At 40.9% G+C, this 27700-nt stretch overlaps 1 protein-coding gene across 8 annotated transcripts in view; it reads left to right on the forward strand.

Annotated features, from left to right (window-relative positions):
* Positions 1-3099: 3099 nt before the first annotated feature.
* Positions 3100-27700, forward strand: part of LOC137341515 (nuclear receptor subfamily 2 group C member 1-A-like) — a 95525-nt gene continuing 70924 nt past the window's right edge. For 6 of the 8 annotated variants that reach the window (XM_068004642.1, XM_068004641.1, XM_068004647.1 and 3 more), the window contains exon 1: positions 3101-3237. The gene's annotated coding sequence lies outside the window, so the exon portion shown is untranslated. Of the gene's footprint in view, positions 3238-27700 lie in introns of all 8 variants that reach the window. The other 2 variants (XM_068004648.1, XM_068004646.1) reach the window with 2 other exon arrangements.

Below are 27700 nucleotides of genomic sequence, written 5' to 3' on the forward strand. Positions count from 1 at the left end.
TATTTGTATTGTTTATTCTTGTATTGTGTTGCATTTTGGAAGGAAGAATGTGGAGTGGCAATATAAACGAAACGGTACAATTTTAAAGGGGTAGCAGGAACAGAGGCACCTGGGGGTTCACATACACAATGCTTAAAGGTGACAGGACAAATTGATAAGGCTTTTAAAAAAACACTTGGGATCCTTGGCTTTATAAATAGAGGCATAGAGAACAAAAGCAAGAAAGTTGTATTTTTTATTTCAGATTTCCAGAACTTCTTAATTTCAAATTTCCTGCAGTTTTTATTTCAGATTTCATCCATTTTTATTTCAGATTTCTCATATTTTTGATGTAAAATTTATACTATTTTTCAATTCTGATTTCTTGCATTTTTATTACATATTTCGTGCATTTTTTCAGATTTCGTGCCTTTATTATTTCAAATTTCCAGTATTGTTTATTTCAAATTTGCAGAATTTTTCATTTCAAATTACTTGTATCTTTATTTGATTTCTTGTAATTTTTAAATCAAACTTCAAGAGTTTTTTATTTCAATTTACCAGTATTATATATTTCAAACTCATGCATTTTCTATTTCGGATTTCTGGAATTTCTTATATTTTTAATTTTAAATTTCTAGTATTTTTTATTTCAGATTTCTTGCATTTTTTATTTCAAAATTCTATTGCTTTATATTTCAGATTTCTTGTATTTTTTATTTCTGTTTTCTTATATTTTCTATTTCAGATTTCCTGCAGTTTTATTTCAGATTTCTTCCAGTTTTTATTTCAGATTGCTCACTTTTATGTAAAATTTACAGTATTTTTCAATTTCTGATTTCTTGCATTTTTATTTTATATTTTGTGCATTTTTTCAGATTTTATGCATTTATTATTTCAAATTTCCAAAATTTTTTATTTCAGATTTCATGTGTTTTCCATTTCAGATTGCTGGAACTTTTTATTTCAAATTTCTAGTATTTTTTATTTCTGATATCTGGAATTTTTAATTTCAGATTTCTATTTTTTTATCTGAGATGTCATGCATTTTTTAATTGAAGTTTTCTTATATTTTTTACTTCAAATTTCTTGTATCTTTACTTCAGATTTCTTATCATTTTTATTTCAAACTTCTAGTATTTTATATTTCAAATTTCCAGAATTTTTTATTTCAAATTTCTGGCAGTTTCTATTTCAGATTTCTATATTTTTTAGTTCAGATTTTGTGGACTTTTTATTTCAGGTTTCTTGTATTTTTTATTTCAAATTTCATGCATTTTTATTTCAATTTCCTTGTATTTTCTATTTTAGACTTCATGCATTTTTTATTTCAGATTTCATGCATTTTTATTTCTGTTTCCTTGTATATTCTATTTCAGACTTCATGCATTTTTTATTTCAGATTTCTTGTTATTTTTTAATTTCAGATTTCATGCATTTTTTTTAGCTTTTGTTCATTTTTTACTTATAATTTCCAGAATTTTTTATTTCAGATTTCTTGTATTTTTACTTCCAATTTCCAGAAATATTTATTTCAGTTTTCATGTATTTTCTCTTTCAGATTACTGGGACTTTTTCTTTCAGATTTCTATATTTTTTATTTCAGATTTCATGCATTTTTATTTAAGTTTTCCTTATTTCAAATTTCAAGTAATTTTTATTTCAAATTTCCAGTATTCTTCATTTCAAATTTCTAGAAATGTTATTTCAAATTTCCAGTATTTCATATTTCAAATATCCAGAATTTTATATTTCAAATTTCATGCAGTTTCTATTTCAGATTTCTGTATTTTTTATTTCAGATTTCATGCTTTTTTATTAAAGTTTTCTTGTACATTTTATTTCAAATTTCTTGTATCTTTATTTCTGATTTCTTGTAATCTTTATTTCAAATTTCCAGAATTTCATGTTGCCAGAATTTTTTATTTCAAATTTCATGCAGTTTCTATTTCAGATTTCTTGTACTTTTTGTTTCAGATTTCTTCTATTTTCTATTTCAGATTTCTATATTTTTTATTTCAGATTTCTTGTATTTTTTTTAATTTCAAATTTCATGCATTTTTATGTTTTCTTGTGTTTTCTATTTCAGACTTCATTTTTTAGATTTTGTTCATTTTTTATTTCAAATTTCCAGTATTCTTTATTTCAAATTTCCAGAAATGTTTTCAAATTTCTAATATCTTTATTTGATTTCATGCAATTTTATTGCAAACTTCTAGTATTTTTTATTTCAAATTTCCTATATTCTTTATTTCAAATTTCCAGTATTTTTTTTGATTTCCTGGAATTTTTATTTCAACCTTTATTTCAAATTTCCAATATTTCATACAGTTTCTATTTCAGATTTCTGTAATTTTTAAATTTCAGATTTCATGCATTTTTATTGAAGTTTTCTTGTACATTTTATTGCATGAGGTGTTGAAATGATGGTTGAATTCACCAAGGGTGAGAAGTCGTTCGGTGCAGAGGCTGAGGGAGGATATCTTGATGAGAAACTTGTAGTGGGTGGGTGGGTGATGGAGAATGAGGATTTTAAAGGAGGCGAGAGGGGTGCAAAAAGGCTCAAAATTTCACATTTCTTGTATTTTTTCGTTTAAATATCCAGAATTTTTTGTATTTTTTATTTTAACTTTCTTGTATTTTGACTTTATATTTCCAGATTTTTTAAATTGCAGATGTTTTATTTTAAATTTCTTGATTTTTTTTAAATTTCTGGTACTTTTAATTTCAGAGTTCCAGTGTTTTCTGTTGTTCATGTTCATTTTTAACAATAAACTCCTAGTGAAAGGAATCATGTATCTTGAGCTGCGTGTGAGCCGAGCGGAGAATGTGCCTCACTGTGGGGGGGGGGGGGGGGGGATCGACTGTTCCAGGCCTGCGGAAAATGGGGGACTGACAGGGTTTCCTCCGACTCCATCATCCGTCCTACCTGCGCTGAGGGGCTGCTGACTATAAAACCACCTCGGCGTCCTTGGCCGGTTCTGAAACACGTTAAACGGGCAGGCCAGCCCAAATCGTCACCCCCTCTCATCGCAGGGAAAGCCATGGCTGGGCCCTGGCTCCAATCCAAGCCCCTTTAACCGTCCGCATCGCCATTTTGCGCAGCGTCGTCGTCGTCGCCGCCGCCGCCGCGTCGAGCCTGCGCATGCGCCGCATGCCGAACCGAAAGGGGGAGGTCACGAACTCTGACCCGCGGAGGAGCCGAGAAACGGGGGGAACGTTCGGGGCTTTTCCGCCCGTTTGAAAATAACGTTTCAGGTAAGAGGCGGAAACGGCGCTTGAACTCTCCTTTCCCTCCCCCCCCCAGCGGCGAGCCTGGCGCCCGAGGCCCGATCGCGGTAGCCGCGGACACTCGACAGGCCCAGGCTCGGCGCCGCCCAGCCGAGCCAAAGCCCGGGCCCGCGAGTGAAGAGCATCTGTGAGGGAACCGGGACACCGTGCGGGCCGCAGGCCTCGGAGGGGGGGGGTCTCCTCTGCGGCATCAGCGGGCCGCGTTGAGGCGGCTGTTTGCAAGGAGGCGGCTCGAAGAGGGAGGGAGGGGGGGCGGGTGGGAGCCGAGCGGCGAGTCCCAGGCTCCCCCCAGGCCCAGGTCCTCCGCCGTTTGGTGCGGCTGGCCGGTTTTGCATATCTGACGAAAGCGGTTCACCCCCTCTCCGTGACCTTTCACCCACAGCAGCCGCAGCTCCCGCCCGCCCGCCGGCCTCCGACCTCCTCTCCACCCATGGAGGGGAGAGAAGAACCTGTCGAGCCGGCAGGCCCGAGCACTGGAACGGCACAATATCCCGACCCGACACCGTGTTTGTGTCTCTGTCCGCGGCCGGGCGCTCGGTGACTCTTCCCCCCCCCCCCCCCGGGGTCGGTGGGCCCGCGGTGTGTGTAAAAGCCAAGGGCGGGGGGCGGGGGGGGCCTTCGTTCCCTTAGCGGGTCTCTGCCCTGTTGCTGAGCCCGCGACAGCAGCCTCCGAGGCCCCGCGTTCTCACCGCTGACGCATTACGCGGGGCCTTTTTGGCGCAGTCAGCGGGCTGGATTTGAGTTGTATCCGAATGCAGAGTGTGTGTTCTCCGCAGTGAGGGAATTCGGTCCAGCCGAGGGTTGACTTGACGTTTGAAAACTCTGGCTCCCTCCTAAAATGGGTTGGGATTTGTAAATTCACCAAATAAATATGGCTGAGGTGAGACTATTGCACGGTGAGCTGGAGCCCGATGGTGTCAACTGCAGGAGCTGAAAGGGGAGAGGGAGCAAATGTAACCTGGACATTGGATATTTGACAACAAAACAGACTGGAAATTTTAAAAAAAACTATTTACGGTAATGAGTGGGAAGATTACTAGTCTATTTGTAAATTTTGTTGCTGTGAAGGATGTGTGGCTCTGATATGAAAAGGAAAAAAATTGCAGGGCCCTGGGGAAAGAGTAGGGGAATGGGACTAATTGGATAGCTTTTTCAAAGAGCAGGCACGATGGGCTGAATGGCCTCCTCCTGTGCTGTATGATTCTAATTGCCTCCATACTACAAAAAGAATAGTGAACCACTGGATAAAGATTTACCAGAATTGAGAGGATGCAACTACCAGAACAGATGCAGGCTGGGGCTGTTTTCTTTGGCTAAGAGGAGACCTGATAGAGGTCTTTAAAATTATGATGCCAAAGGGAGTGGTTAAAACAGATAGCACTGACACATTTAAGGGGAGGCTTGATGCATAGATGAGGAAGGGAATAGAGGGATATGGGGGCAGGGGAAGAGGGGAGTTGGAGGAGGCTCGGGTGGAGTATAAACACTGGCACAGACCAGTTGGGCCGAATGGCCTGTTTCTGTGCTGTATGTATATAATTGAGTGAATCATACTGCACCCAATTCTGTATTACAATCAGGATGTTATGGCGGCCACAGACTTCAGTAACTGATTAATATGTGATTGAATCACATAAGTTGAGCTGCATTATAATTGAGATTTAATGAAGCTCTGTATGACTGCATGGGTTGTAATTCCTGTGCAGTTCGAAGCCAGGTTTAAAAAATGCTCAGTGGATGCATTGGATTCCTTGGATGCTTTTTAAACCTACCTTAAGTGTTTAGACAGTGGGGATTCTGCCATCTGAGCATTCTACGATTTGACTGTTGGGAGAAGAGCTCTGTACATGTATTTAGTCTCACGTGCAGAGGTGTCTTCAGGGCCACAGAATTGGAGTTCTAGCCAGGTCATGCAAGCAGGCTGGAAGCAACAAGAGTGCTAGCTACAGTATAAATGTAGGCTACAGGGAGCTGCAAGTAGTTTTACATTGAGGCCTCGGATAACTTGAAGCTTCAGTTATCTATGTCTAAATCTTGCGATGTGTTCACCCCGGGGTCATGTTCTAGTGGCGAATGCCAACTGATGACCTTCATACTGACACTGCTTGTTGAGCTCTGCCCCAGGTGGTCTGAGTGGCTGAGAGACTATCTCTTTTATGTTCAAATTCAGAGTTAGCCATCATTTGATGCTCTTGGGTTGCATTAGGCAGTTGGGGAATATCTGACGTGTCCATTGTAGTTTTTCCATGTCCTTCTGCATATCTAGTAACAACCAGAGTCAAATTTGTGAGATATCGGCTGTAATTAAAATTCTTTTTGGTTACACCTTGCTATTGTCATTTAGCATTGGATCTGATATCCTCTGCATCACAAAGACTCTCTACTTCCACCTCCAGAACATCACCCACCCCTGCCTCAGCCCATCTGCTGCCGAAGCCCTCATCCATGCCTTTGTCACCTTTTGCCTGGACAATTCCAATTCTGGCCGGCCTCCCATCCTCCACGCTTCGGAAACTTGAGCTCATCCAAGCCTCTGTTGCCCATATCCTATCCCATACCAAGTCTCGCTTACCTGCCATCTCTGTCATTGTTGACCTACATTGGCTCCCTGTCCCCCAACGCCTCAAATTTAGAACTTTCATCCTTGTCTTTAAATCCCTTTTGTGGCTTTGTACTTCCCTGTCTCCATATCCTCTCTAATCCCAGAACTCTGTTCTCGTGCATCCCACCTTCCTTCACCTCACCATTGGTGGCCATGTTTCAGCCTTCTAGGGATTCACCCCCTTAAACTCTACCACCTCTCCACCTCCCTCTCCTCTTTTAAGATATTCCTTTAAAATCCACCTTCACCCATCCTATGTCTTGGTGTACATTTGTCTGATTTTTGCCTCTGTGAAGCACTTTGGGACATTTTTCTACTTAAAGGTGCTGTATAAATGCAAGTTGTATATTGGAAGTTGTGGGGTTAGTTTTAGTTAAAACTATTTTTAACAGATTAATTGATTCCTATGATGGACCACTTTTTTAAAAAAAAAGTCATGACTCTGCATTAGATATTTTTTTGGGTTGAGTAATCGGTCACTTCCACAAGTGGACCTTTACTGCCCAGTATTTAATTAAATGACAGCCTGACCCGGGGATTGCTCATATGTACTGACAAAAAATTGCATTTATATAATGCCTTTCACGACCTGAGGACGTCCCAAAGCACTTTACAGCCAATTAATACTTTTGAAGTGTAGTCACTGTTGTAATGTAGAAAACGCGGCAGACAATTTGTGCACAGCAAGATCCCACAAACAGCAATGAAATAAATGGCCAGATCATCTTTTTTTAGCTGTTGGTTGAGGGATAAATGTTAGCCAAGGCATGGAGAAATCCCCTGCTCTTCGAATAGTGCCGTGGGATATTTTACGTCCACCTGAGAGGGCAGGTTTAATGTCCCATTTGAAAGACTGCACCACAGATGGTGCAGCACTCTCAGTACTGCACTGAAGTGTCAGCCTGGATTATGGTGCTCGGGTCTCTGGAGTGGGGCTTGAACCCACAACCTTCTGACTCCAATACGAGAGTGCTACCCACTGAGCCAAGGCTACTGACACCTACATACTGGATGTATGTACATAATCGTGACATGCTGCCATTTGTATTCTGTCCTTTCAGAAGGTAGATTGAACAGCACTAATGAGACAAGGCCGACTGAACCAACAAAGTGGTTTATTTTACATAAAATGTATGAATCATCTGGACGCAGGTTTCTAATGAGATGCATCTATTTCTTATTGCTCCTCATACCATGAAAAATAACAAACCATGCAGCTTTGCCCTTTTATGGGCTAAACTCACTTAACAAGTTAGCAGTCCCTGAACCTACTGGCAAAATATATATGTATGTACTCAAAATTTATATAGATAATTGTGGGTGGGAGTGATTGTAAGCAAATAATCTTGAGATGTTTAGATGTCTTAAGCATTGAGCAATTTATCATGTGAACCCTGAGTTGAGATTTATATATTTTTTTTATTGCTATCGACATAAAAAGGACCCAAAACTGAATGAAAAGACTTAACAAAATATGCAGTATAATACAGCTAGTTGCCTTGGAACTAGTTACAAGGCTACAATATAATCTCAGTTGATAGTAAAGCACAAATTGTACTTGTGCTCATAAGCATCAGATGAACATCCTTCATTAGATTAAATTCTCAAACCTAACACTCAAGTATGTAATTCTGTTCATTTTAGTTTGACAGTTGTTCTGTGACCTGGTATATAATGGATATTTACAAACAAATTACAAAACAGCTACAAAATACGGTGTAGGGCAGAGGGGTTAGATCAGCAATAGCATAACTTGAGATTTATTACAACAACTTACAACATGTAATTCACCTAGCACCATCTGTTTACATCAGAATCGCCTTTTGGGTTTCAGAATTTTAAGATATTGGTATAATCCCTGCGTTACTGCCGATCCCTGCCAATTGAGACGGTTCAAATTTCTGCTACAAAATATATAAAGAGGTGGTATGATTTTCTTTTTTTCCCCAAATAGGTGATCCAGTGTACTCCTAACCTACCTGTTCTGCTGTAACTGCATCATGTACGGTGATAGAGGTGACATTGATCTGTTGCATCTGTCATTGAACTACATGGAGTCAGACTGGAAGTGGGAAGGATCAGATAAAGCTGCAGCCTGTGCAACCCGCCCATATTTAAAATGGCTGGATTGCGATGGCAGCTGGCTTGCTACTGTAATTGTATTTTTAAACTTTGGCAGAGAGGTGGTAGAATCACAACATTAGTGATTTTGCAGCTAACAATAGCCATTTAAAGCATAACTCGCCGTACACTGATATGTTATCTGACTTTGACTGGGTTACTATTTCTACCTTTTGAAGTCCGTGAACCGATGAAGATTATTAAATCACTGATGTTGATTAATGCAAGAAGAAAATAAAGCTACTTGCATTCTTCAACATGACGTTACACAGAACAATGGTATCCAGCAACAGTCTGAAGGTTAGTACTCTGATTTGGATGTTTGTTCCAGTCATTAGAGTAAAAAATATTTTTAGGTCTCTGAAAATTGAAGCTAACAGAACACAAAGCACTTGTTATTTCCAGTTCTCAGTGTGCAAGTTTACAGAGAATTTATGGGCAGGTACTATACTTGACCTAGCAAGATTGATTAATGTTTTTTTAAAAAAAATCAATTTTCCATAAATGTTATCTTGGAATTTCCTCCCTAAACCCCTCTACACCTCTCTCCTCCTTTAAGACGCTCCTTAAAACCTACCTCTTCCTGTCCTAATATCTCCTCGTGGCTCGGTGTCAAATTTTGTCTGATAATGCACCTGTGAAGCACCTTGGGATGTTAAATGCAAGCTGTTGGGTCATGAGTAAAATAATCGACATCACTGTTGGTAAGGTGGTGTTTTATCTCGGGATGTTGCTAAGACTAGTCCTGTGTAGCCAAGGCTGTAGAGATTAATGAGCAATAGGAAACTTGTGCAACACTTATATAAAAATAGGTCTGTATTCTGTGCTTGATAACTTACACAATACTACAGTTTCATAAAAGTAACCTGCCAGCTCCTCTGGTGGCTCGGCTGGTTAGAGCCTTAAGCAGCTGAACCTCACAGAGCGTTGATTCCTTGACCTGTGCTGAGCTAGCTGATCATGGGTGCTAACATTGGCCTGGGTGCCCCAGGGTCAGCAAGGAGAAAATTGACAGGGGTTCCTCCTCATGTCTGTACCAGTGCCCTCCTAGTGGAAGTGCCACAAATACCTAAGATAACAAGTTGTCAATCTGATTAGTGTTCTATTTTCAATGACTATTGACTTGCGGAAGGTTAGCAAGTGCCATTTTCCCTACAGTTACTGGGTAAATCCTTGTGTGAGGGGGTCTGTGCAGACAGGGGTTCGAACTTTGTTTGTGATATTTACCCGCGTCAGATTGAGCTTGAAGCGATAGAGCTGAATGAGATTGCCTGGGGTATATACTTAGTTTTGACCCAAATTTTTTCATAGCAAAAGTCGTCATAAATTGACCACCTGTGTGATAATTATTGTGCACATCTGCAGGGAGCCTCCCCAGATTCAGAAGTTTCAATTAGGTATGCTTATTTTTGTTTCAGGCTGAATATGCAAAATAGATAAGATTTTCATAAGGTTTTTGCTGGGCTTTGCATTAAAGCAGCATTTGTTGTTTATCCAGACTTTGCTACCCAGACCTGTACCATGGCAAGATGTAAGTTTAATTTTGAGATGTGATCAGAGCAAACAATTCCTGACCGCTTATTTGGTGATCCGTAGTCCTTCAGTTGTAAATTAGCAGTTATATAATAAACACTAGTTTGTGTGTGTAGGTATTGCAGATAAATAAATGTAACTGGACCAAGTGATGTTGAACTTGAACAGGCATTCAAGTGCTAGAGCTACAATAGCATGTGTTAGTGTGACAGTTGGACAGTGCTTATTTTCAGAAAATGGTGCTATTTGTATTTGTGTTCTTTTGCATTTTAGGACTGAATGTAAAAATGAAGGTAGTGGCGGATAATTGCCGTGCAGTTATTCATTATAAAGTGTTCTGGAATGTCCAAAAACTGCTACCTAACATTTTAGGTAGAGTGAATTTATGAAAATATGTAGTCCTCTAGCAGGTTTGCAAACTCCATCATTTCAAGAATACTGCATTTGTATTATATATTTTTTAAAATCATGTAAGCCGTCAATTGGATGGACTTGGAGAAACTGTCTCCACTTGTGGGTGAGTCCAGAACAAGGGGACATAAATATGAGATAGCTGCTAACAGATCAAATAAAGAATTTAAGAGGTATTTCTTTACATAGGGAGTGGTGACAATGTAAAACTTGTTGCCACATGAAGTGTTTGAAGCAGATGATATTGACACATTTAAGGGGAGTCATTGATGAGGGAATGGGGAACAGAGGGATTTGGGGGCAGGTGGGAGGAGGCTTTTGTGGATTTTAAACACCGACATAAACCAGTTGGGCCGAATGGCCTAGTTCTGTTACAGATTCTATGTAAACAATTTTACAACACCAAGTTATAGTCCAGCAATTTTATTTTAAATTCACAAGCTTTCGGAGACTTCCTCCTTCCTCAGGTAAATGTTCAGGAGCTCCTTGAAGCCTACGCATTTATACATATAGAACAATACATGGTGTTTACAGAATGCCCCTGCAACTGCCCGTTGCCAAGGCAATCACCGTGTTCAGACAGAGAGGTGTCACCTGCAGAACCCCCGAATACACATTCAACAAAAAAACAAACAGGAAAAAAAACAGAGAGGCAGAAACATCCGGAAGGCAGAGAAAGCCAGCAAATGACCCATTATATTAAAAACAGATAACATTTGTTCGCTGGTGGGGTAACGTGTAGCGTGACATGAACCCAAGATCCCGGTTGAGGCTGTCCTCATGGGTGCGGAACTTGGCTTATCAATTTCTGCTCGACGATTTTGCGTTGTCGTGTGTCTCGAAGGCCGCCTTGGAGTACGCTTACCCGAAGGTCGGTGGATGAATGTCCATGACTGCTGAAGTGTTCCCCGACTGGGAGGGAACCCTCCTGTTTGGCGATTGTTGCGCGGTGTCCGTTCATCCGTTGTCGCAGCGTCTGCATGGTCTCGCCAATGTACCATGCTCTGGGGCATCCTTTCCTGCAACGTATGAGGTGACAACGTTGGCCGAGTCACAGGAGTATGAACCATGCACCTGGTGGGTGGTGTCCTCTCGTGTGATGGTGGTATCTGTGTCGATGATCTGGCATGTCTTGCAGAGGTTACCGTGGCAGGGTTGTGTGGTGTCGTGGACGCTGTTCTCTTGAAAGCTAGGTAATTTGCTGCGAACGATGGTCTGTTTGAGGTTGGGTGGCTGTTTAAAGGCGAGTAGTGGAGGTGTGGGGATGGCCATAGCGAGGTGTTTGTCCTCATTGATGACATGTTGAAGGCTGCGGAGAACATGGCGTAGTTTCTCCGCTCCGGGGAAGTACTGGACGACGAAGGGTACTCTGTTGGTTGCGTCCCGTGTTAGTCTCCTGAGGAGGTCTATGCGATTTTTTGCTGTGGCCCGTCGGAACTGTCGATCGATGAGTCGAGCGTCATATCCCGTTCTTACTAGGGCGTCTTTCAGCGTCTGTAGGTGTCCATCGCGTTCCTCCTCGTCTGAGCAGACCCTGTGTATTCGCAGGGCCTGTCCATAGGGGATGGCCTCTTTGACGTGGTTAGGGTGGAAGCTGGAAAAGTGGAGCATCGTGAGGTTGTCCGTGGGCTTGCGGTAGAGTGAGGTGCTGAGGTGCCCGTCTTTGATGGAGATTCGTGTGTCCAAGAAAGAAACTGATTCTGAGGAGTAGTCCATGGTGAGCTTGATGGTGGGATGGAACTTGTTGATGTTATCGTGTAGTCTCTTTAGTGAGACCACCAGCGAACAAATGTTATCTGTTTTTAATATAATGGGTCATTTGCTGGCTTTCTCTGCCTTCCGGATGTTTCTGCCTCTCTCTGTTTTTTTTCCTGTTTGTTTTTTTGTTGAATGTGTATTCGGGGGTTCTGCAGGTGACACCTCTCTGTCTGAACACGGTGATTGCCTTGGCAACGGGCAGTTGCAGGGGCATTCTGTAAACACCATGTATTGTTCTATATGTATAAATGCGTAGGCTTCAAGGAGCTCCTGAACATTTACCTGAGGAAGGAGGAAGTCTCCGAAAGCTTGTGAATTTAAAATAAAATTGCTGGACTATAACTTGGTGTTGTAAAATTGTTTACAATTGTCAACCCCAGTCCATCACCGGCATCTCCACATCAGATTCTATGTAATTCTATATATGCTTTGCTGATCATCTCTAGTTTCCTTTTTCTTAAATCTTATTATGTTGTGATAATTGAAGATAATGATTGAGAAGGACATAAGTACGACAAAGACAATAGTAATAAATTGGGGGGGGGGGGAGCTGATTTTCAGCGGATGAGAATGGGAACTAGGGAAAATAAACTGGAAAAATGTATTGATAAACAAAGAAATAGAACAGCAGTGAGAAACATTTCAAATGGTGATCGATAGAGTCCAGGAGAAATAAATCCCACTAAAAAGCAAGAACAAACCAGCCAGTAATGACACACCATGGATGAATAAAGAAATAAGGGAAAATTGAAACTAAAGAAAAAGGCATACACTAAGTACGTAGACAACAAAGGAGAGGATGACAAAAGGGAATACGAAAAGGTTAGGAAAGAAGTTTAATAAAACAATTAGGAAGGCAAAGAGAAACTACAAAATTAAATTATCAAGGAATATAAAAAGAAATAGTAAAGTATTCTACATACATTAAAATAACAAAATAAAAATCAAGCTAGGGCCACTGAGGGATACACATGATAAACTCACAGGAAATGGCAGAAATATTAAATAGTTACTTTGCCTCACTATTTACCAGGGAGACTAACATGGTGGACATGACATTAGAAAAGATTAAAAAATATATAGACATTTCAGATTGAAAGCGGGGGGGCTGGGGAGGAGAGAGATAATTAATAAACTAATCAAACTTAGAGAGGATAAAACCCATGGTCCGGATGGATTGCATCCGTGCATATTAAAAGTTAGGGAAGAGATGGCAGAGGCGCTATTTTTTACACACACACATAGAATCCGTCCAGGGAACTGAAGACCAATTAGCTTAACGTCGGTGTAGGAAAGATAATGGAATCTTTTCTCGAAGATGTTATAGAAAAATATCTAGAAACCTAAAATATAATAAAGAACAGTCAGCACGGATTTCAAAAGGGAAGGTCATACTTGACCAACCTTATTGAATTCTTTGAAGAAGTAACAGAAAGGGTGGACAAAGTTAATGCAGTAGATGTAATATATTTGGATTTTCAAAAGGCCTTCGATAATGTACCGCATAGTAGACTCATGATTATGGTCAGCGCATGTGGAGTCAGGACAGGCAGCAGAATGGATAGCAAGCTGGTTACAAACAGAAAACAGAGACTTGGGGTTAAAGGTAGTTACTCAGACTGGCAAAAGGTGGGAAGTGGACCACTGTTGTTCACCAGTTACATAAACGATTTGCACTCTGGAATGGGAAGTACAATTTCAAAATTTGCGGATGACACCAAATTAGGGGGTGTAGGACTGCGACAAAATACAGGAAGACCATTAATAAACTTGCAGAATGGGTGTGTAATTGGCAAATGAATTTCAATATAGATAAGTGTGAGATTGCATTTTGGTAGGAAGAATAAGGGGGCCATGTACTGCTTGGAAATAAGAGTCTAAATGGGGTAGAGGAGCAGAGAGCTCTGGGGGTACAGTTATACAAATCATTAAAAGTTGCAACGCAGGTTAATAAGGCCATTTTAAAAAAAGCTAAGCAAGCACTGGGGTTTATTTCTAGGGATAGAATTGAAAAGCAGAGAAGTTATATTAAATTGGTATAGAATCTTAGTTAGACCACACTTGGAGTACTGTGCACAGTTCTGGTCTCCATATTATAGAAAGGATATAGAGGCACTGGAGAAGGTGCAAAAAAGATTTACTAGGATGATACCATAACTGAGAGGTTATACCCATCTGGAAAGATTGAGCAGGCTGGTGTTCTTTTCTCTGGAAAAGAAAAGACTGAGGGGTGACCTGATAGAGGTCTTTTAAGATTATGAAAGGGTTTGATAGGGTAGACGTGGAGATGTTTCAACTTGCGGGGGAGACCAGAACTAGGGGCCATAAATATAAGATAGTCACTAATAAACCCAATAGGGAATTCAGGAGAAACTTCTTTACCTAGAATGTGGAACTCGCTACCACAAGGTATAGTTGAGGCAATTAGCATAGATACCTTTAAGGGGAAGCCAGATGAACACATGAGGGAGAAAGGTATAGAAGGATATGCTGATAGGGCTAGATGAAGTAGGGAGGGAGGAGGCTCATGTGGAGCATAAACACTGGCATGGACTCGTTGGGCTGAATGGCCTGTTTCTATGCTGTACCTTCTATGTAACTTGTGGGTTCAAGGCCCACTTCATAGATTTGAGCACAAAATTTAGGCTGACACTAGTGCAGTACTGAGGGAGGGCTGCACTGTCAGAGGTGCCCTCTTTCAGATGAGACTTTAAACCAAGGCCCCGTCTGTCCCCTCGGGTGGATGTAAAAGATCCCATGGCACTATTTCGAAGAAGAATAGGGGAGTCCTGGCCAATAATTATCCCTCAACCAACATTGCTTAAAAAAACATTTTTTTTTATTCGTTCGTGGGATGTGGGCCTCGCTGGAAAGGCCAGCGTTTATTGCCCATCCCTAATTGCCCTTGAGAAGGTGGTGGTGAGCCGGCTTCTAGAACCGCTGCAGCCCGTGTGGTGAAGGTTCTCCCACAGTGCTGTTAGGTAGGGAGTTCCAGGATTTTGACCCAGCGACGATGAAGGAACGGCGATATATTTCCAAGTCGAGATGGTGTGTGACTTGGAGAGGAACGTGCAGGTGGTGTTGTTTCCCTGTGCCTGCTGCCCTTGTCCTAGGTAGTAGAGGTCACGGGTTTGGGAGGTGCTGTCGAAGAAGCCTTGGCGAGTTGCTGTAGTGCATCCTGTGGATGGTACACACTGCAGACACAGTGTACCGGTGGTGAAGGGAGTGAATGTTTAGGGTGGAGGATGGGGTGCCAATCAAGCGGGCTTCTTTGTCCTGGATGGTGTCGAGCTTCTTGAGTGTTGTTGGAGCTGCACTCATCCAGGCAAGTGGAGTGTATTCCATCACAATCCTGACTTGTGCCTTGTGGATGGTGGAAAGGCTTTGGGGAGTCAGGAGGTGAGTCACTCGCCGCAGAATACCCAGCCTCTGACCTGCTCTCGTAGCCACAGTATTTATGTGGCTGGTCCAGTTAAGTTTCTGGTCAATGGTGACCCCCAGGATGTTGTTGATGGGGGGATTATCTGGTCATTATCTCATTTCTGTTTGTGGGATGTTGTTGTGCGCAAATTGGGTGCTGCGATTCCTACATTACGATCATGTCTACACTTAGAAGTACTTCATTGGCTGTAAAGTGCTTTGGGACATCCTGAGGTCGTGCAAGGTGAGTACTGCAGTAAGTGAGTTTACTGACTGAATAATTGTAGGGATACCATTATTAATACAATAAATTATATTAGTACAAATCTTTCTTTCGTTTCTTATACTTGGGATTCTAGATGAGACAAAAAGTTATCTTGCTGTGGGTATGTCTTTGTTCAATTTTCTTGCCTGAAATTCTTGAGTACAAGTGTTACAAATGTGCAGATTGTTAAGTAGAGTTACTTGAGTGTTAAATTGGGGTATCTTTTGATTTGAGATCAAATCTCTCCAGGGCCTCAACTATCCCTACCTAGGCAACCTCCTAACCCTACTTCCTGGGGTGCACCCTATGTGCTAACCTGCTCCTCTGACTCATGCCTCCTTTGCATTTGCTGCCCTCTCCTGCAATGGCAGACCTTTATCTGTCTTAACCCCACACTCTGGAATGTGCTCCCTAAATGCTTCTGTGTTGCGACCTCTTTCACTGCCTTCAAAAGCCACCATTTTGACCATGCTTTTGGTTACTTCCCTTAACTCTTGCTATTGCTTGGCATCCGCTTTTCCCTCAAGTGCCTTGCAACGGTTTACTTTATTAACGATGCTATATAAATGCAAATTGTTGAGCTAGAGTGCCTTGCAGATAACTAATAGATGCAGCAGAATTTCCCTGTATCCTGAAAAATTGGTTTGTCCTTGTGAATGTCTGGAAACCTGTGTATCTAGCAGACACAAATGTTCTTTTGCTGATTGTATCCTGTGACTCCAGTGGAGCTTCACATAAATTCAAATGGTTGATTGTGGCTTTTGTGCTTATGAATTGTATTGCAGTATCATTAAATTGTCTGGGACTATTGATGTCAAAGAACAGAGTGCTTAGAAATGGAACACTGAAAAAATACTACAGTTCTGATGATTTTTCTGTTTGAACAGGTGGAAGGCTCACTTTTTAAACTTCCTAATGGAGGCAGGCTGCTGTGTTACATTGTGCTGATACCAAAAGTAATACGAGATGACAAAATTACTGAATTTCATTTGCCAATAACCAACATTTTGCTTTCTTTCTAAACAAAAAAGATAATGGCCAAATTTTCTGTCCATTGGCTATGAATGGGTGGAAAATCTGTTTCCTCTGAAAGAATGCTTACTTAGAGAATTAAATTCATTATAGACTTTTTGATTGGAGTTTTTGTCTATATTGTGATGTTGGTATATGCGAAACTGTGATTCATCAGGTGTAAATAAATAAATATTTGTTGTAGATGTAAAATCTGATCTCTGTTTAATGTCATTCCGAAGTGATAGCACCATATGAAACGACACACAATCTGCTATACCGATTACTGCGAATAGGGTAATTGTTAATCCTATGGGCAGATTACTGAAAAGTCATGAGTTCTGAATTATAGCTGACAATTTACCACTAATGGAAACTGCTATGAAACTATTGACAGAAATAGTTCTACAAAAACCTGAAATTGTAAAAATCCTGCAGTTTTTATTTTGTTCCAAGTGTGAGTTCAGAGAAATTTAAGGCTAGTTGACTTTGAATTTGTGAAAGGGCATCAAGGTAATGAAAGAGGGATCCAACCCCTTCATTGCACTGTATCTCAATGTGTGTGTGTGTGTGTGTGTGTGTGTGTGTGTGTATACAAGTCAGAAGAAAGTTAGAGGCCCAAGAGCAGGGGAAAGGAGAATTGAATGAAGCTGGAGCTCAGACGAAGCAGCCACACTGCCTCAATCAGTGGCACCAGTGAACCTATCCAAAGTGAAGCCAAAGGGGGGAAGAGGGAGATGATCTCCCTCTGTCTCTTCGAGCTCTGCTCGCGCACACTCCTTTTTGTTCTCCTCGCCCTCAGTTTCTTGCTCTGAATCTCTCTTATCCATCTGTCTTCCCCTGATGTCTTAACTCATTTGTCTTTTTCCTTTTTCTGCACCATCTCTTTTCTTCTCGTTTTTTTTTCTCTGTCTCTGCTACATCTACCCTCCACTCTTCTGGCCTAGACCCCTCTAATACCCACCACCACCACCTCCTTCATCCAATCTGACCAGCAAGACTGAAGACAGAATGAAACATCGGGGCCAGAGATTATTTTGTAGTTATGGGGACAAAAGTGGTATTTCTAAACCTTATTTGTTTCTCCTGTGTTGGTAGAATATTTCAATAATATGGGTGAGTCCTGGTTATCCTGGCTAAGACTGATTAACCATGAGTATAAACCTGTAGTATAAATGGAAGGAAAGCCTCAGATGTATTGCTGGTGGATTTTTCAGTTGTGTAGGGCTTTTTGGGTTCTAACAATGTTTCTTTTGTTCCTTAACATAAATGCTCAGCATTCAGATTCCACAACATTCATATTAATTGTCCATTTTTGCTTCAGTTTTCAGATGGATAAGAGTGTTTGCCGATGAAAATTATTCACCATAATTTAATTTTGAGACCCATGAATACACAATTTGGGATAAGGATTTACGATACTGGATTCTGGATTCTTAATCCAGTCTACTCTTAATTCAAACTCGTGTAATTCAAAAGATCACTTCTGTGACTTCTAAATTCCTATTTGTTTTATTTATGTTGCTAATTTCAAATTAGTGCACAAACAACTATAGTGGACTGTATGCTTGACATGACTTGGAAGGTTAGTTTCCCTGTTGTCTCTTCTGTATTTCTATATTTAGTTGCTGACATTGCAGCCACCGGCTGACTCAACAAATGCCACTAGTTAACCTCTAAATTGACTCAGAAGCATTCCCATGACCGTACATATGCAAATGAGCTTCATTACTATTGCCTGAATTTACATTTCAAAGTGCAGTTTGCTGTTCAAATCCATTGTACTTTTTACTCGTGCATTATTCAAAATGGAGGAGGGAAGAATGTGACAACTTGCATTGTTAAAATTTTGAACCTCAGTTTTCTAAGTGTTAGAATGTCATCACTCTTGAAGCCTCAGAGGTGGTTAATATTAACTGACAGTGCCGTGGCATGTCTGGATGTGGGTTTCTCTCCTTCACCCCCACTCTTGCTAATGCATTATGCTTTGATTGCAGCTGGGCTATCCCAGAAGGGATGTTGAGCACAGATGAGGCTCTTGATTTGGGAGTTGGAGGGTGAATAAACCTGCACTGTTCTTACCTGCGTAGTTCCTAATAATTAGTTGTAAGAACAGTACTGTCAAAGGTCTGGGAGCAGCTTATTTGACTGTCCTTTGCTTGTGATGGCTGTTGGAAGTAGCATGAGCGCTAGTTTCTAAAAAGTAATAGTGTTGAATTTACTGATATAAGATGGACAAGTGACTAGGCAAATGTTACTGTATTATAACTTGCATACCTGCATCATGGTGCAGTTGCTACTTGTTTTCATAAAAACATGAAATTTTGTATCAAATCTTAATTTTTATAATTTCTTCCCTTAATCTTGGGAGAAAGATGGCTTAGTCATAGCAATATATAATTACAGTTTATATTCATTGCTTATTTTATAGTGGCCTTGAGTTGAAGACTTGTATTTTAATCTATAAACTACCATACTTGTGCTCATATTTACATAGGTAAAATGCCAATGTAATGCTTCACATCCCCATGGTACTTATTTGAAGATGTGAAATCCATGATGTATGTTTTGCAGCAAAGGGTGGAGAAGGGGAAGATGGACTTTCTCCTGGGTTCAAATTCAACCTAGATTGGTGGGATGGAAATCTTTTCTGGCTGGTTCATCATAAAATCAGTGGGATGCCTCAATCCAGCTCCTAGTAAGGATGGATCAGCAGCACAAAATTGACAATCTGACTTGAGAGACTTGGTGTGGAGAATGGAGAAAAATGTCCGACTGGCGCACGAGGGTGTTCTCTTAGATTGGGGCAGAATAACAAGAGCTTTACCTTGCTATTAAGATGTGCTGTCTGTACTTGAGCTGGGAGTGCTCGATGCTGCTGGGTCCCCAAAATAAGTGTTCTGTTGCTCAATGCTGACTCCCCTCTCACCTTCGTGAGCAGAACATTCGCAAAAAAAATACAGCATTTGCAGTTCTTTTCTATGGAGAGTGAGATTTTTAAAATGATATATCTAACCACTGTAGAGAATGGTATAGCCTGTTTGTGAGGGTATGATGAGTAATATCAAGTTATCTGTGAAGTTTAATGGCATGGTGGGAGGTATTCAGAACACTGGTATGACTAAGAAATACTTGTCCCCAAGACAGAGAGCCTGAAACTTGCATCCTGAAGTTTCTTGCTTGGCTGCTTGCCATATTGAGCAGAAATTACTGCAGTCATATGGTACCTATAAATGACTTGTGTGTTTCTTTCCATGAAGTCCCTACATTTCAAACTTTTTTTCATCTGAATCTCTGTGTGAACAGTAAACTTAGTAACTAATCTGCAAGTAACTTTCCCACATCAGAAGATGAAGACGCATTAAGATTTTCAGATAGATTCTTAGTCTGGTCGTATTTTCTTTGTTTATTCTTGCATTGTTGACTTGTACTGTTAATTGTTTTACTCTAGGTAAAACTATTGGTCTGTGTGTGGAGCTGAAGCCATTACCCTGAACCAAAGTCAGCAATACGAGATATTCTCCAACAGTCCTAAAGTTACAGAACTGATCGAAAAGTCATTGGCACATCAAAATAGTTCACTAAAAGTGACAATGTTGGCATGGGTTTGAATCTTTGCTACGCCTTTTTAAATTAAAAGTGCTTTTCAATCCATAAAGTAACATTAGCAATAGTGACAAAAATCTTTTATTTAGAAATCTTTTAAAGCAGTTATGCCTGTTCCTTCATTTGTTAACCCAGAACCTGACCTTGAACCCTCTAAGTGTTGTGCTACGAGGAGATGCTTCACATTCTTGCTGTTGTCACATTTGGTACAGTGTGCTGGCGTAGGACCTCTGTCTGAAGTCTCAAGCTTTACAAATGGTATGCATGTTGAGAGATGAGCTTGAAAACAAAAGGGAATTTTAACAATTTCAGTAGACTTTACTGGGTAATCATTCAAGGAAAAAATCCTGTTAACAAAAATATAACCGAACTGAGAATATGGTTAGGTTGGACAGGTTTCAGTTTAGCACCAGGTTATGAATTTATGATGAGGTTTCGGGTTGGGTTGAGGTTTGGCAGAGTTGAAGGTCATGCCACATGAATCGAGATCTAGAAAACTAAAATAGCTTGATTGCCTAGTGACTTTTGACATAGTTTTCAGATGACAATATTAAGTGCAAAGGTCATTTGAATTACAAAGAAAGTGTTCCTAAACAAAAGTGAGCCCCATTGATCCTTGTGTAATAGTTTTACTATGGTTTGTAACTTTTTAATATCGTGCTTTGCCTTGCTCATCCAGTGACAGTACTTGTGTAGTTCCCACGCTCCCACTTGTGTTCACTCTGACCCTTCTTCCCTCTCCTCCCAACTACCAGCAAGTCTCAATCTTGCCCCCTGAACCATCCATTGAATCACTTGCATCTGCCTGAAAAATATTTGCTTAATTGCAAAGGAGACCCTCTTATCCTTGATCTCATCGTGGAGAAGCAAATCGACATCCTGGAACTGATTGACATTTGGCTCACGACTGATGACTCCTTCCCCCTCACTGAGGCTGCCCCCCCCCTGCCTTCACATCCTCTACCCAAACTATCCAGTGGCAGTGGCAGGATCTTCTTAAGATTCTACCTTGTCTTCTCCATATTCAAACGTACCCTCTGTCACCTCTTCCATCTCTCCTTTGAACCTTTCCTGACCCCAAGGAACCTTTCTCAACATAGTCGCTCCTTCCTCGATTTGAAACTGTGCACCATGTGACTCCTTATCCTTGATTATTTTAACCTTCCCTTCCCCATCGCCACAGATTTCCTTGCCCTGCTCATCTTCCTCAAACTCGATTCGTTGTTTATATATAAACACCCGCGCACTTGATATCGGCACAAGTGGCTTTGAGGTCTCTCATTGACGGTGCTCTCCCTGACATCTGTGTGATAATGACTGTGGCTTTTCATTTCTGCTGATGCTCCTTGATCTCTTCCCTGCCCTTGACACCGTTGATCATTTCAACCACCTCCAACATCTCTCCTTTGCATTACATCCCTGTGGCACAGGTTTTGCGTGTTCTGCTCATACTTGTCGCCACACTGGCACTATATTGCCTCCCATGGCTTTTTGTTCCCTATCCATATATGGTTACTTCAGAAGTACATCCTTGGTCCCCAACTCCATTAATTACGTGCTTTTATTTGGCTGTATCATCTGGAGTTATGGGGTTAGCTTCAACATGTATGCTAACACCAAAGTTGTGCCTCTCTCCAAAAGCTGTTGCTATATTCTCTAACTACCTATCTGACATTAAGATCTGGATGAACCAAAATTTCCTCTGGCATGATGTAGGCAAAGCCAGTGCCATTCTTTTTGTTTCCTGTTAGCACTCATGGGTTTTGATTCCATCAACCTCCCTGGTTACCATCTCCAGCTGTGTCAGGAAATGCAGAATTTTGATATACTAACATACAAACATACAAAAGAGGGCAGGTAAAGGCCAGCTGGTCCATCAAGCCTGTCCAACAACAACTTTCATTTTTATCGTGCCTTTAACTTAGTAAAACGTCCCAAGGTGCTTCATAGGAGCATAATCTGCTAAAAGTTGACACTGAGCCAAAGGAGGAGACATTAGGACAGGTGACCAAATGCTTGGTCAAAGAGGTAGCTTTTAAGCAGAGTCTTAAAGGAGGAGAGAGAGGTGAAGAGGTTTGGAGAGGAAATTCCGATCTGGCTTGGGGTGACTACTGGAAGAGGCAAAAAAACAAGAGGAAAAGCCTTAGGCAATTTACATCGAGTCACAGCGAAACTACAGCACAGGAACAGGCCATTTGTTCCAACTGGTCTATGCGTTTATGTTCCACGCGAGCCTCCTCCCTCCCTACTTCGTTTAACTCTATCAGCATGCCCTTCTATTCTTTTTTTCCCTCGTGTGTTTATCTAGTTTCCTCTTAAATGCATCAGCGCTATTTACCTCAACTACTCCTTGTGGTAGCGCGTTCCACATTCCTTGAGGTAAAGAAGTTTCTCCTGAATTCACTATTGGATTTATTAGTGACTTTTATATTTATGACCTCTAGTTTTGGACGCAGACACACATGCATTTTCTTTGTCAATTTTGGAGGGAAAAGAATGAGAAGTTCCTCTCCGACCCCCAAAAGCAAGCTCCAGAAGACCATGGCTACTGCGTAACGGAACACTGTGACCCAGCTACCTTCCAAATGCAGTTATGTTGGGTACTTTCCAGAACTCGTCAAGCTCCCTTTTGAATGCTTGCAGCGAATCCACACTCACTGCACATGCTGCAAACTTGTTCCAAAGCTTGATGTCTCCCTGCGAAAAGAAGTACCTCTGAACATCTAACCTAGTTCTATGTTTACAAAACTTAACCTTATGTCCCCTGATCCTTCCTAACCTATCTAGCTTGAATAGCCTATTCACGTGGACTGAGTCTAATCCTTTCGTTATTTGAAAAACCTCTTGAAGTTTACTCTTTTTCTAAGGTAAAATGCCCAAGCTCTCGACCCCAATGTTTAGCTTCCTCCCCTATTCAACACCGCCCTTCACCGCCTCACTCCCTCTACAATAAAACCGCAGGCTATGCCTTCCTCAGCTCAAGGCTTAACTTTTCCAACTCTGTCCTAGCTGATCGTATTGCCTCAACCCTGCACAAGATTCCAACTCATCCAAAACACAGCTACTCACGTTGTCATCCCACAAAGTCCTATATTCCTGTCCTCTCCAAGCTCCACTGGCTCCATGTACCCCAGTGAGTTGATTTCAATACTCTCAACCTCTTTTTCGGATCCCCCCCGCCCCCACAATGGCCTCACCACACTCCTTTTCCTGTGCTCCCCTCCTGCCTTCATATCCTGGTCACATCCTCTGCTTCTCTAACACTGGGTTTCTCCTTGTCCTTTGTTCGTTCAGCCACAATGCTCCTGCTGTCCTTATTTTCCTCTCTTGTTGCCTTTCTCCCATTTTTCAAAAACCATCTCAAAACCTTTTTCTTCAGCTATGCCTTTGGCCTCCCCCTTAACCCTTTTTATCCCTGTTTCATGTTCTTCTAAATGTAAAATTCTCTGGCCTCTTTGTGTATGGGAGGAGTGCTACAGAAACGCAAGTCGTTGAATATATTTGAATGTATGAGCCCAGTAAATGTCAGCAGGTTGATCAGTTGAGTCTATTGCACCTGAACCTGATAGCCATATGCATTCACTTTTGAGCACCATGTGATGTTTTCCTACATTAAAGGTGCTATATAAATGCAAGTTGTTGTTCCAGTATAGGTCACTGAATATTAATTAGGTCAGTACCATGGCTAAATTTTCTCCTCTGGCATAGGGCAGTGATTCTACTCATTTACCCCAACTGCTGATTTATATTTTGTAAATTGGTAAAATCCCACAATTAGCACCACTTGTGCCAAATGAAGGCATACAACCGTGGGGACATTTGATTCAGTAATTCAGACCCTGCTACATAAAAAGTGCTTGATCTCTTAGTAAGAAAATGAAAACCCAGCTGCCCAAAGTGTGTCATTCCGCGTGACCAGACCACATTTTTATCAACGGAAATTACTTGAAGGAAATACTGAGAGCACATTCTTATTCTCCACCAAGATGCTCTAAAAATGACCAAGCACCTGACTACCTCTGAATATTGGAAATTTATGACGAGTCGATCTCCTGTGGCGTTGCCCATGGGAATCAAGGACGTGTATTCTTCAGGTGAGGTGGGGTTAGAGAGCGGTGGATAATTGGACCAGGGCACGCAGACGTAATTCAGTCCCCATTTTAAAGTTGAATGTTCTGTCCTTATTTTTAGGTTTCCATTAAAAAAAAATTCCAATGTGATGTTGTCTAACAGTAAATTGCAAACATCCTGCCAGTGATGGCACTACAGCACTGTCATTGGGGGGAGGGTGTAATTGCAGCGTGACATATTTACATTATTTTAAATGAAGGCATAGGAACTTTATAATGGAAAAAGTTGACAGGAAGTGTGCGCAGATGTAAGTTTTTTAATATAGCATTGGTATAGTTTTAACGTTCATTCGGCTGAAACATGCAATCATTCCGTTGCTTGGTTTAGAAATCTCATTGCATTCTCTTTAGATCACCACTGTTTCTAAAGTGGTGTAATCCATTTTATCTCTTTCTCTTGCTGAGGTTCATGACTCTTTCAACCCTGGCAATGTGATCTAAAAGCTAGCGCAGGTTAAGTTTACGACTTCAGAAAGCATCAGCGATACAGGTCAGAACAGTAAGCAGCAGATGAGTTATATAGCTCTTACAATACAGACAATATTTAGGATATTGAGTAGGTGGTAATGTATAGATACTTTATTTGTAATCCTGTTTTTCAAAGCTAGTGGGTTTTGTATGGTTCTCTTATTCTGTGTTAAACAGCAAGGCACAAGAAATGCATATTCTAGGAGAGTGTAGTGTACTAGGAAGCATTTTTTAGCAAAGGTAAGTGCATTGCACAAATGGAAATTTCTTCGGATTGTTTATCAAAGGTCACAATCAGTTTTTCCTTTGGATGAGTAGATGGCAGCTCTGTACAGGTGCCTGACTTGACGGAAACACAATTGGTAAGCAGAACAAAGCTTATTTGACTGCTCTAAGCCTCTAGGCGAATGGTACTGTTTTTTAATAGTATTCAGAGCATTATCGTGTTTTTACCATGTTTAATTTAGAAGAGAAAGTGTTACCTGCGGTTAGTTATATTTCAATGTAGTGTTGTAGCCTGAGTCATTGTTTTGTTCACTATTTCCCTTGGAATAATGCTCTTATTAACTGCTTTTGTAGCAGGAGCTAGTATTGTCAATTAGGGCCTATTAAAATTCTTGTTTTGGAACAAAAGCTTGCATGCAAGGATAGTAAAGGGTCATCAGGCTGAGTTGCACCAAATTCATAGCTTGTGTCGTACTGGTAAGTGATAGCATTTTATCTCATTCCTTTTTCCTTTCTTTCTCCTTCTGTCTCTCTCCCCAACCCCCCCTCCCATGATACCCATTTCGCTGATGCATGGGAGAAACAGATGTGAAGGAAAAGCAGGAGTCGGACAGCTGGAGCAGCTCTGCTTGGAGATTAGGAGAATTAGGGAGGTGATTGCAGCAGATCCGGAGTTGGGGCCCCTTCCCCACCTGGATGGATCCTGTGCCCCATAGTTGAAGAGCTGCTGCTCTCATCTGTAACTAGAGAATGCTACAAATTGGAAATGTTCGTTGTTGAATAAGTTTTGCATGTTTAACTTTACTGCAAATGTGTTTCAGCAAAATGACTTTTGCATGGAATTGCCTGCAGTCTTGCATTGTGAAAATATTCTTTGCACTAATATTTTCCAATTTACAATATGTAGTGGAGTGTGGGTGCACTATATTCAGTTCAGATGTTCTGTGATGAAGAGTGCAAAGGTTTTGAACATAATTTCTGTTCTCCGATAGAAGCGTCTGTATTGTCATAGTATAATAATGGAGAATGAAATCGAAAGACATCCAGTGGAGGCTTTAATGGACAAATCTTGTAAAGGCCGTGCGCCAAAATGTCAGCTTTATTCTCCCTTGTTTAATTGCACCAGTCTGTACACCTGGGCATAATCGCCTGAGATTTGCTTTGCAAGCTACCAGATCCATGGTTTGAGTTCTATTAGAATAGATTGCAGATCTTTTAAGGCTTTTATTTTCTCATTAAGTGCGCTATTAAAGTCTGGACCTTTCTCCTTCTACTTGAGGACAAAATGTAAATTGCAACTTGTTCGGAAAGTTCTGTCATAATGTTGATTTGAGACTTCTATAAACAGAAACCTGGCCAAAAGAGGTGTCCTAATGCCGCTCAGCAATTTGCATGTAGCGGTTAGAAAAAGTTCTTATTCCTTCTCGCGTTGTGGATTTTTAAAAACTGTATTTGTTGCTGATTTCCCTGCGGGGTCATCTTGACCTGTCATCAGCATCACTCCCAACTAAATTAAGGGTTGGGAAGAAATGTCATGTTATTTCTCATTTCAGCCTGTGCTCAAATGTTTGGCAGGAACAAATATAATGCCAAGTTCTACTGCATCTCTGTACTGTTCTGCACGCACCATTCCTACAGTACTTCCTAATTGGCTGCTGCATTTTTCTACATTAGAACAATGTATATCGAGGCATTGGAGACAGTGCAAAAAAGATTCACAAGCACGATACCAGAACTCAGAGGATACCCTTATCAGGAAAGGCTGAACAGGCTGGGACTTTTTTTTTGCTCTAGAAAAGGCTGAGGGTGACCTGATAGAGGCCTTTAAGATAATAGGGTTTGATGGGGTAGACGTAGAGAAAATGTTTCCACTTGTCGGGGAGTCCAAAACTAAAGGTCATAAATACAAGATAGTCGCTAATAAATCCAATAGGGAATTCAGGAGAAATTTTACCCAAAGAGTGGTAAGAATGTGGAATGCACTACCACAAGGAGTAGTTGAGGTATTTAAGGGGAAGCTGGATAAGCATATGAGGGAGAAAGGAAAAGAAGGGTATCCTGATAGGGTTAGATGAAGGAGGGAGGGAGGAGGCTTATATGGAGCATAAACGTCGGCTGAATGGCCTGTTTCTGTGCTATAGTTCCAATGAAAGACTACACTTCAAAGTACTGTAAAGCGGTTTGGTACGTCCTGAGGTTATGAAAGGCGCTGTATAAATGCAAGTTCTTTCCTTTCACTCTGCACTGCATTGCCCTCGTCTGCATGATAATGACACTTCAAAAAAGAGATAGCCTTTTTCAAAGCTGTAGCACCCTTGGAGATTGTTATTTTTTTGGGCGGCGGGATAACATGGCAACACTGAATGTAAAGAAGTACAGCTTCCGGACTCCATTGTTCAGTGTTTGACTGGAGTCGTTCAGTCTGAGAACCTAGTAAGAGGGTATAGAAGATCTTTAACAGGCATTAAAAAGGGAAGTTCCACAAAAACGTGAAATTTTAAGCAATTTTTTTTTAAGGGAATGAGCTATTAACCTGGATAATGTGAGTACTATATTGAAGGTGACCAGGGATTGGGGGGGCGGGGAGTGGTCCGTGAGATGCATGTTCGTTCAGGATGGAAGAGCAATGGGAAAACTTGGAAATAATTTTCGTAAACAATTTTCAAATGTGCCTGTTCCAAAATGAACAGTACAAAATTGTTAGGGAAGGAGCTTCTTAATTTTAAAAAAAAGTTACTTTTTTTGTGTAGTGCAATGAAACCTATCTTAGCCACCTGGTCCCCCCTGGAAAGGCCATGACTGCTGCCTACGCTTTTGACACACTTGCCTATAAAGACAATACTGAAAATAAATTTTGGATTCTGTCACTGTGTTGATATT

Source organism: Heptranchias perlo, chromosome 24 (assembly GCF_035084215.1).
Source record: "Heptranchias perlo isolate sHepPer1 chromosome 24, sHepPer1.hap1, whole genome shotgun sequence".
Lineage (NCBI taxonomy): Eukaryota > Metazoa > Chordata > Chondrichthyes > Hexanchiformes > Hexanchidae > Heptranchias > Heptranchias perlo.